The following is an 11,327-nucleotide window of genomic DNA, read 5'->3' as shown; positions in this document are numbered from 1 at the left end:
GAGTGGAGGATCATTATAAGATGGCCTTTGGGGAGATTAGAACTATAGCAACTGGGCTTCAGAAATGCTTATATTTTCTATTATTTATCTCAAGAGGGACCCATGAGGAGAGGCTTCAACATGATCAGTAGGCCTATGTGATAAACAACATAGGGGATATCTTAACATTTTAATGCTAGCTCTTTCAAATAAATAGACTTGGAATGGGGTCCCACAATGCCACATTATTGTGACCGGGGCATAGGGATGGTTAGGGTAATTAGACAGAGATCAGTTGAATAGGAGATACACAGTGTGTCATTTAGAATTTAGATGTGTAGTATAGCTAGATTTTGTCAGCTGTTTTGGTTTTGCCTTTTTTTCTATGCCTTATTTGCAATCAGAAAAGTTGGAATATATTTTATGGTTTGAGGGAACTGCATATTTTGAAAGAGTATATATAGATAAGAAAGGGATTTATCCTCTACACCCCTTTCTATAGACTCACACTTCTTAACGAGTCTCAATATTAACTGACCCTGAGAGGTACCACCATGATATTCAACATGTTTCACTGTATCCGGCTTCACGTACCATATCTTAACCGGGCCATACTATATAAATATTCTTACTTTTTCAAATATTTTGGCAAATATGATTCAGGCGTTCAAATACTTGAAAGGTATTAATGTAGAACACAATCTATTCCAGAGAAAGGAAAATGGTCATAATTTAAAAAAACAGAGGTCATAATTTGAGGTTGAGGGGTGGTACATTCAAGAATAATTTTAGGAAATTCTTCTTTACGGAGAGGGTGGCATGCGCTCCCAAGGGAGGTAGTAGAGAAGAAAATGGTGAAAGAGTTCAAAAAGCATGGGATGAACACAGGATCTCTAATCAGAAAATAATGGGTATACATTGAAGGAACTAAGGCCAGTACTGGGCAGGCTTGCCAGTTGAGGATGGGCTGGGAAGGAGTTTGATGGCTGGGATGGTTAAGATGGGCTGAAGTGAGCTTTGATGGAGACTCCTGTAGATGGAACCTAAGCACACTACTGGGCAGGACTCTAGGTTTCTGGCTAAGAAATATCTAAGAAAAAGGACCATTTAAACTAAATAATTAATTTATGGTGCATGCATGGTTGGGCAGACTGGATGGACCACTCGGGTCTTTATCTGCCCAATGTGTGGTGGCAGCCAAAAAAGCAAACAGAATGCTAGGAATTATTAAAAAAGGGATGGTTAACAAGAGTAAGAATGTTATAATGCCTCTGTATCGCTCCATGGTGCAACCTTATCTGGAGTATTGCATTCAATTCTGGTCTCCTTATCTCAAGAAAGATATAGTGGCGCTAGAAAAGGTTCAAAGAAGAGCGACCAAGATGGTAAAGGGGATGGAACTCCTCTTGTATGAGGAAAGACTAAAATGGTTAGAGCTCTTCAGCTTGGAAAAGAGATGGCTAAGGGGAGATATGATTAAAGTCTACAAAATCCTGAGTGGAGTAGAACGGGTAAAAGTGGATCGATTTTTCACTCAGTCAAAACTTACAAAACTAGGGGACACTCAATGAAGTTATAGGGAAATACTTTTAAAACCAATAGGAGGAATTTTTTTCTACTCAGAGAATAGTTAAACTCTGGAATGTGTTGCCAGAGGATGTGGCAAGAGTGGATAGTGTAGCTGGTTTTAAGAAAGGTTTGGACAAGTTCCTGGAGGAAAAGTCCATAGTCTGTTATTGAGAAAGACAGGGGGGAAGCCATTGCTTGCCCTGTATCGGTAGCATGGAATACTGCTACTCCTTGTATTTTGGCCAGGTACTAGTGACCTGGATTGGCCACCGTGAGAACGGGCTACTGGGCTTCATGGACCATTGGTCTGACTCAGTAAGGCTATTGTTATGTTCTTATGTACTTTTGAAAATATTTCTTTCAGCTAGCTTTTAGTGAAGAATCCTTCAAAATGACCACATTTACTTGGCTCTCTTGGGTGGTGACTGGGACTCTCCTTTCTGACATGACAATTGTTTTTTAAAAAAAAAAAATTTATATACAGTATCTTGCATGAATTTTTTTAGGTCTTTCCAATATTTTATGGAGGGTTTTTTTTCTTTTAATTACCATTTAATTGTAAACAAAATGTCTATCCTTATGGCTTAATCCCAAAATAATGGTGGGGAAACTAAAAATCTTATGGAAACAATGGTTACAGGCTGGTATTCAAACATTAGACAATCTCTGATGATAAAATGGCTTCTTTAATTCAATTACAGCAATCGTTTGATCTATCAAAAACTCAAGGTTATAAATGGTTACAATTAAAGCAAGCTATTCAAAAAGGGTTTCCAGAATGGCGTGCTTTAGTAAGTCATCATAGTCTGCCCTTTTTATGTTTCCAAGTGGATTTCCAAGGTCATTAGGCTTCTAAATGGTACAAAGTAATAAATGGTTATCTTTCTAGAAAACCAAAAACAAGTTTAAGGGATATATGGAGCATAGAAATACAACAAAATATCACTGCTACTTAATGGCCCTGAATTTGGACTCGAAGGATGCATTGTACAGCATCAGCATCTATGAGACAAACTTTGTTTTTTCTATTTTATAGAATATTTTGGACCCTAGTAAGATTGCAAAAACTTGATAGTATTAAATCTAATAGATGCTGGTATTTGTCATCTTGAAGTGGGAACATTAGATCACCTTTTATTTTATTGTCTATCAATACTTAATTTCTAGAAATCAATTTGGGGCAAAATTAATTTTGTTTTAGGAGTCTATTCCATTGTCTTATGATGTGATTCTATTTGGTTCATTGTTGAGACCTAAAAGCCCAATTGATTATGTGACAGGGAAGCTCCTGTCACCAGTTTAAACCCGGCTTTAAACCCTGCCAGGCAAAGGGCTGCCCCTATTCCTAAGCCCAGGAAGCTACCCATTAAGAGCCAACCGGCAGGGCAAGGCAGAGAGAGAAGGGCAGAAACCACAATATCTGATTTAGGGCACTATAATCCCTTTTATAAATCCTTGGGCAGTTCTCCAGTAAAGCCTCTGGTAAAGAAAACTAGCCCAGGAAGGGTTAAGGAAAGGGGCGGAGCTGACAGGCAAGACGAACCCAGAGGGAGAGTGGGAATGAGCCTGCAGCATAAAACCAACACACCTGGGAACACTCAGGGGAACTCAGGAACTGCAAGAAAGAGACGTGCCGTGCAAAGCAGGAAGGAAACAGCTAGGAGTTTTCTTTCACAGTCCAGGGCTAAAGAACAGGCTGTCCTACAGCCTTCACGAATTAACAAACTTCTGGCTCCCAGGCAGAGGCTCAAGGGAGGAGAAAGGCTTCCAGAGCAGGGCTGGCCAGTAGCTGCCCCTGAAGGGAATTCCTATCCAGCCTCAGAGAGCGGGGAGTCCCTAATGGCGATAGAGATAGAAGTCTCTGAAGGAAGTGAAATGGAGTGCAATCTGGCAGCCTGGGATCTCCTACCTAACTACAGTCAATAAGGTAATGAATGGGGGAGGGGAATGAAAGTTAACGTCTTTCTGTGCAGCGTTCTTTCTCCCTTAGGCAGGACTGTAAGGAAGTGTGAATGTGTCAATTAGAGCCCGAGAGATAGGCCCTTGCAGAGAGAGTGACCTGATTAACCTCCAAGAAAATCCTGAACGGGAATTCAGTGACCTGACGTTATATAGCCCTGAATAGGGGAACTTTTGGGTGGGGACTTAAACCAGTCAGAAAAAGGTGGAGGGTTCCCCAGCCCCTACTCCAGGAGCATAAGGGTAGTGGGGGCATGGTACTTCAGGTGGGTCAGGTGGGAAAAGCTTCCTGAAGTATCCACAGGCACAATTGGTGAAACTGAAGGAAAAAACGTTTTTGTTTATTTTTGGTTTATCTGCCTGAACAGCAGTCTGGACTCTCTTATAAAGGAGAAGCATTGCTGATGTATTATTTGTTTCAAGTCCACTCAGCCAAGAGGGACTATTTGAGACCCAGTACCTCGAACTGGGGATAATAAAAAGAAAAATCTGAACTTTACCAAGTGAGCAGTGTATATTATTTTCTACTGGGATTATCCAGCGGGGCCCTCCCGGGAGTGCTCCGTCCTGCACCTGGGGCGGGAGCCGGGTTGCCAGCGCTAGGCTTATTCCTGGCCCCGCCACAATAATAATAAAGATAGACTTCTTCTTATAATGACTGTTGTGGCCATACAACTAATTACTAGAAATTGGAAAAATTGGGATTGTCTATATTTTACATTTTGGTGGGAAATGCTCTGTTTATATTACCGGTATGAAAGAATCAGAGCAATCAGGAAGGATCAAGAATTTTGGGGTCCATTGGATTCATTTGTTAAATACCTTAAGGATTATTTAATTACCTATCAGATTCAATTTATCTTTTTATTTTTATACACACATCCAGGACGGGAGGACGGGGGGAGGGGAGGTTGGGTAAATTGATGATTCATGACTAAGCAAGTATGCAAGTGATGTTTATTGATTATTGAGTGTTGAAATGTTGCACTTTTTATATGCTGTATAAAATCAAAATATTTCCGTTTGTTGAAGAAGTAATTTAACTTCTTTTTGGTTTATTAAATTAGAGTGCTACCCAACAAAGGGGGAAAGAAAGGGTACTAAGGAGATTATGTAAAAACTAGGGTAGCTTTCTACATGCTGACTAATGCTAAAAATGAATAAATAAAAAGTTATTTTAAAAATTCCTCTTAAATAGGTAAATAAAGTAGCCTAGTGCATCTATATGCACACACAGATATCTAGGATATTTAGGATTAAGAGATCACCAGGAGCATCTACCTTTTCCATCCTCTCTCTCTCAAGGTTTAGATATGCATACATAGTTATTGATAAAGGATTTTAGATATCTGTAAATATATATGTTTCTCTCTGATAAATCTATCATATAGCTCTATCTATTTGATAATATAGCCAATACTGCAACAAAGAGGAAATAGTTGGTTAGTTCCCAGTAGGAATGTCTATAGGATAAACACAGTAGGGACAGGGGATAAGATAATCATAGCACATATAACCAGATTTATCAGGAAGTTAGTATTTCCAAGATGAACATAGATCACGATACAGACACTAAACATCAATTGAAATAGGAGTAGTATGAATATACTACACAATATTAAATATGGATATACATATGTATATATTTATATGTGTGTATATGAAGGTATAATATGAATACATATATGATATATTTTATATAGGTATGTACAAGTAGGTATGTATAAGCAGGTAGAATGATTATATATTATAGGCGGTAATAAGAGAGAGAACTGATTATGGTTTAAGAGGGCTGTATTGAGAATCAACTAAGAAAATTCAAAATCTGTTTGTAACACCTTTACAAAAGCACAAGAATTGATTAAAGTTTAATAATGTATTGATTATGGTTTAATAATTTCTATATTGAAACCATCCCAGGAAACGCAAACTCTGTATTGTAACACCTTTACTGAAGCTCATGTATTGTAACACCATTACAAAGCTCATATAAACCACTCTGAATTGACTCCCCCAGTCATTAGCAGTGGTACTGAAGCTTTCAATAAAGAATAAACAAACAATAGATAGATAGATAGATAGATACCTTCAAGTTACACAGAAAGAAGAAGACCTATAAACCTCTTCTGTAAAGAAACAAGGGACTTTGGGTGGTTTCATTGTACTGAGTTACTTAGCAACAGGCTGGGAATGCTGATGCGGTGTAGTACAATGCAACTCCCTTCTGAGGCTGTGAACAGAAAGGCTCATTTAAAGATATGATGTGCAAGCATTTGCAGAGATGGTGAGCCAGGAAGACAGATAAAAAGGAAAGAGAAAGATGTAAAAGAGATGGGGAACATGGGAAACCACAAGGCAGTGTGGAAGATTTAGGAGCAAATGATATGTTTAGTACTTTATTAAAACTGGAATTACCAGATTGCCAGAATGCAAATGGGACACGTTGAACATTATTGCAGTGTGCTGTTGTGATCTAAGGATGGGGGGAGGGGAGAAGGGAGAGAGAGTAGGTTCTGCATATACTTTTTGCAGAATTACTCTGCAGGAATATGAGACATTCCTAAGGTGATTTTGGTCAGGCATCAGAAGCATGGCACAAACAAGAAATTATGGAGCAGGTTTAACTGACGACATGTGTATCATCTAACTAAAACTTGAACCCTGTAGAAAAATATATCTTTCCAGAGGAAACTGAGATGGTAAAGATAGAACACAGGTAGCATATGCTTCCTTATAGTTTACCTGTAGAAATCAATGATAAAATGTCATTTGAAGAACAGTTGGAGGAGCCACACCTTCAAAAGAAAATAGGGAGTGGAGATCATCCAGAGAAGGCTTCCCGAAATGGTGCAGTCTGGACCCAAATACCTATGAAATGAGACATAATAATAATAATAATAACTTTATTCTTTTATACTGCCATAACCAAAAGTTCTAGGTGGTTTACACTAAAAAGAGCTGGACAATCAGTGAAATACAATAATACAGTAAAAAAATACAAATTTTGTAAAATAGAATTTCAATAATAAAACTCTCATTAGGTAATAAACTTATTAAATCAAGTGGTCTTAATTAATTTCCGAAAACAGCAATAGGATAACATAGCTTGCTGAATACATTTACCTAACCAAGATTGTTGCCTATCTAATTTTTGGATAATCAAATAAGTAGAAGTTTCTAGTTTCTCTTGATGGTCTATGCAACACAAAATGAGGAAAAAGGTAAGCTGGAGACAATCCCGATATCAGCTTAAAGCAGATACAGGAAAATTTGAATAATACTCTTGCCTCCAAAGGCAGCCAATGAAGTAAACAATAATATGGCCTAATATGGTTGTTCTTTTTAAAACCTAAATACATGTGGGTCAAGATTGAGCCGGCTGTTGGTTGTAAAATTAGACCCAGATATTCAATGCTGGGCCTAACACAGGCATCAACACTAAGGCCCTGATTCTCAAAAAGTGCGTCCCGATTTTAGGCAGCTGTAGGCGTCCTACAGCTGTCTAATCAGCCAATCGGGATGCACATTTTTTTAAAAAAAATGCTCCCCAGGCAGGCCGCCTATATTGAAGGCGAGGCCCGCAAGACACCTAGGCCCTGATTCTGTATAGGACGCCCGGGAGAGGCGTACTATTCAGAATCGGCCTACACTAAAACCCCGATTCTGTAACCGGCGTCCATGTTACAGACGCTGGTTAGAGAATCGGGTTAGGTTAGATTAGACATGGCCCGCTATACTTATCGCGGCAAGGTCTGATTGGCCAAGTGGGGATGGGCGGACCCGCTATGCCTAAGGCCTGATTGGTCCAGGCTTCTAGAGCCTGGGCCAATCAGGCCTTAGGTTTCGGCGGGATGGGCCGGGTAGGGGCAAGCCCGCCTTATTTCGACGAGGCGGGCTTACCGGCTAGACGGGAAAGAACCGTCTGGCCTGAAGAACAGGTTAGTTTGGGGGTTGTTAGCGCCGGGGGGGGGGGGTGTGCCATCTTCGGGCAGGAGGGGGGGTGTGCCGTCTTCGGGCAGGAGGGGGGTGCCGTCTTCGGGCAGGAGGGATTGGACACTCTCCTGCCAGCATCGGTAGTGTCGGGGTGGGAGGGAGATCGGTAATGTCGGAAGGGGGGGGCGGTTGGTAGTGTCGGGGGGGGGGGGCGGTCGGTAGTGTCGGGTGGGGGGCATCCGATCGGACAGGCCGCCGCCCGCTATACTTATAGCGGCAGAGAGATCCCTTGCCGCGATAAGTATAGCGGCTGCGTCTACTTACAATGTAGACCAGCATTTTGCTGGCCTACATTTTTAAGGTTTCTTCCTCTACTAGGGAGACGCGTAGGGCCACCTAGGTTCACCTAAGGCCCTTAGGCGAGCTTAGGCGTCTTGCGGGTCTCCCTAGGCTCCCGGAGGCGACTTCAGGCCTGCCTGGGGAGCATTTTTTTAAAAAAACGTGCATCCCGATTGGCTGATTAGACAGCTGTAAGACGCCTACAGCTGCCTAAAATTGGGACGCACTTTTTGAGAATCAGGGCCTAAATATCTGGGTTAGGGCCAGTGGAGTAGTGAGGGTGACCAGTACCCATGGCGGTGGCACTCCACTCCTCCCTCCTCCCCCCACCCCTGCTGTGCACACACCCGCCCGTACCCTTTCCCCATACCTTTTTAACTTCGGTGCAAGCAGCAAAGAACTTGCCCAGAAGTGACATCAGAGAGAGCTCTGAAGCCGGTGCGAGAAGCAAATTCTTTGCTGCTCATGCCGAAGTTAAAAAGTTACGGGAAGGGTTGCAGCAGGGGGATGAGTTGGAAGGGGAACAGAGAGGAGGAGGGATGCCAGTGCCCTGAGGAAAACCGCACCCGGGGTGGACTTCCCCCCCCCCCTCACACCCCACTTACTACACCACTGGTTAGGGCTGGTAAATGGAAGCTTTCAGGGTACTGCTGATATTCAGACTGGTACCTGAATAACTGCCCAGATATCATTAGCCCTTTCTCGGTACTTCATTCGGAGGGCAGGGCATCGGAACTGGTGACATGACTGCCCTATGACCTCTAAGATTGTCAAGAACCAAGAAATTCATCGGCCACCAGTCAGATCGCTATGTCAAGATTAAGCAAAATTGGCGTAAACCTAGAGGTATTGATAATAGAGTTTGCAGGAGGTTCAAAGGCCAGATCCTGATGCCAAACATTGGTTATGGCAGCAACAAAAAAACCAAGCACATGCTGCCCTCAGGATTCCACAAGTTCCTGTCTGGGAGATTGAGGTTCTCCTGATGAGTAACAAGTCCTATTGTGCAGAAATCGCCCACAATGTTTCTTTGAAGAACCGCAAGACCACTGTAGAGAGGGCAGGTCAGCTTGCGATAAAGGTCACAAATCCCAATGCCAGACTGCACAGTGAAGAGAATGAGTAGATGTTTGTGTGTGGCTTTAATAAAAGATATAAAAAAGACCTGAAAAAAAAAACCAAAAACAAAACATTAGGGCAGCCATTTCTGTCCTCAGTGTATCTGGGCATTTACCCTGTCGGTGGAATAAATTTCCCTGCTAACCAGGTAAATCCTGGCATTATCCCAACTTTCCCCCAGACTGTCCTAGCTAGTGTCAAAATGGGCACACCAAATTTTTAGTGGTATTACTCAGTTAAAGGGGGTAGTTATCAACATGGGCTACCTTAAGTTAGCTTAGTTTGCAATATTCAAAGCTATTTAATTAGCCAGAAATGGTTACTTGCAGAGAGGCAGAGGAAGAGACACATGCACCATGCCCCAGGGCCAGAGGAATTACAACAACAGGAGAGGCACATTCCAGAACAGGTACCTAATCAGGAAAGAGAGTTGGAAATAAACATTCCCATCATCAATTTATCTGATGTTATGGATTCACAAAATCAATTGCTCCAAAAAGGCTTGAGGTTTGTATCACCTACAAATATAATGCCATGCAAACATGCATCAATCTTTTTCAATTTACTAGAAAACTCAGAATCTTGGAATTTTTTTCAAGGAATTCAGAATCGACCATAGATAGAAAAAGAAGGACGGATTGAGACATCCAGGTTTTATTTCCACAGAAAGCAAAGGAAGTAAAACCCAGATGTCTCAATCCGTCCTCCTTTTTCTGGAGCCATACGGTAACCCTTTACATGAGTATATCTATATATATAAAATCGGATGTATGTATGTATGTGCCGTGATCACGCAAAAACGGCTTGACCGATTTGAACAAAACTTGGTATGCAGATCCCTCACTACCCGGGATGATATGTTCTGGGGGTCTCGCGGCCCACCTGCACACGTGGACGGAGCTACAAACAGATAATCGGATTTCACCAATTCATGTCAATGGAAAAAATGTAAAGAGCTGCCAACGCAAAAACGGCTTGCCCGATTTGAACGAAACTTGGTATGCCGATCCCTCACTACCTGGGGTGATATGTTCTGGGGGTCTCACGGCCCACCTGCACATGTGGGCGGAGCTACAAACATAAAATCAGATTTCACCCATTCATGTCAATGGAAAAAATGTAAAACAGCTGCCAACGCAAAAACGGCTTGCCCGATTTGAACGAAACTTGGTATGCAGATCCCTCACTACCTGGGGTGATATGTTCTGGGGGTATCGCGGCCAACCTGCACACCTGGGCGGAGCTACAAACAGAAAATCAGATTTCACCCATTCATGTCAATGGAAAAAATGTAAAAACTGCCTCCGCAAAACCGGCTTGCCCGATTTGAACGAAACTTGGTATGCGGATCCCTCACTACCCGGGATGATATGTTCTTGGGGTCTCGCGGCCCAACTGCACACGTGGGCAGAGCTACAAACAGAACTTCAGATTTCACCCATTCAAGTCAATAGGAAAAATGTAAAAAGCTGTGGGACCGATTTGAACTAAACTTGGTATGCTGATCCCTCACTACCTGGGGTGATATGTTCTGGGGGTCTCGCGGCCCACCTGCACACATGGGCGGAGCTACAAACAGAAAATCAGATTTCACCCATTCATGTCAATGGAAAAAATGTAAAAAACTACCATTCTCACAGTAATTCCAACTACCTGGGGTGATATGTTCTGGGGGTCTCACGGCCCACCTGCACACGTGGGCGGAGCTACAAACAGAACATCAAATTTCACCCATTCATGTCAATGGAAAAAATGTAAAAAGCTGCCATTCTCACTGTGACCAATTTGGACGAAACTTGGTATGCAGATCCCTCACTACCTGGGTTGTTATGTTCTGGGGGTCTCGCGGCCCACCTGCACATGTGGGCGGAGCTACAAACAGAAAATCAGATTTCACCCATTCATCTCAATGGAAAAAATGTAAAAAGCTGCCATTCTCACAGTAATTCAAAAGCGGCTTGACCGATTTGAACGAAACTTGGTATGCAGATCCCTCACTACCTGGGGTGATATGTTCTGGGGGTCTCGCGGCCCACCTGAACACGTGGGCGGAGCTACAAACAGAAAATCACATTTCACCCATTCATGTCAATGGAAAAAATGTAAAAAGATGCCATTCTCACAGTAATTCAAAAACGGCTTGACCGATTTGAACGAAACTTGGTATGCAGATCCCTCACTACCTGGGGTGATATGTTCTTGGGGTCTCGCGGCCCACCTGCACACGTGGGCGGAGCTACAAACAGAAAATCAGATTTCACCCATTCAAGTCAATGGAAAAAATGTAAAAAGCTGTGGGACCGATTTGAATGAAAATTGGTATGCAGATCCCTCACTACCAGGGGTGATATGTTCTGGGGGTCTCGCGGCCCACCTGCACACTTGGGTGGAGCTACAAACAGAAAATCAGATTTCACCCATTCAAGTCA

At 42.4% G+C, this 11,327-nt stretch overlaps 1 long non-coding RNA gene across 1 annotated transcript in view; it reads left to right on the top strand.

Moving 5' to 3' along the window:
* Window positions 1–3,109: 3,109 nt before the first annotated feature.
* Window positions 3,110–11,327, top strand: part of LOC117360547 — a 45,626-nt gene continuing 37,408 nt past the window's right edge. Inside the window, exon 1 of the long non-coding RNA XR_004539445.1 lies at window positions 3,110–3,475. This is a non-coding gene — a long non-coding RNA (uncharacterized LOC117360547). The remainder of the gene's footprint in view (window positions 3,476–11,327) is intronic.

Source organism: Geotrypetes seraphini, chromosome 5 (genome assembly GCF_902459505.1).
Source record: "Geotrypetes seraphini chromosome 5, aGeoSer1.1, whole genome shotgun sequence".
Lineage (NCBI taxonomy): Eukaryota > Metazoa > Chordata > Amphibia > Gymnophiona > Dermophiidae > Geotrypetes > Geotrypetes seraphini.
The sequence above is the reverse complement of the archived record's forward strand: the minus strand, read 5'-3'. Positions and strand labels throughout refer to the sequence as shown.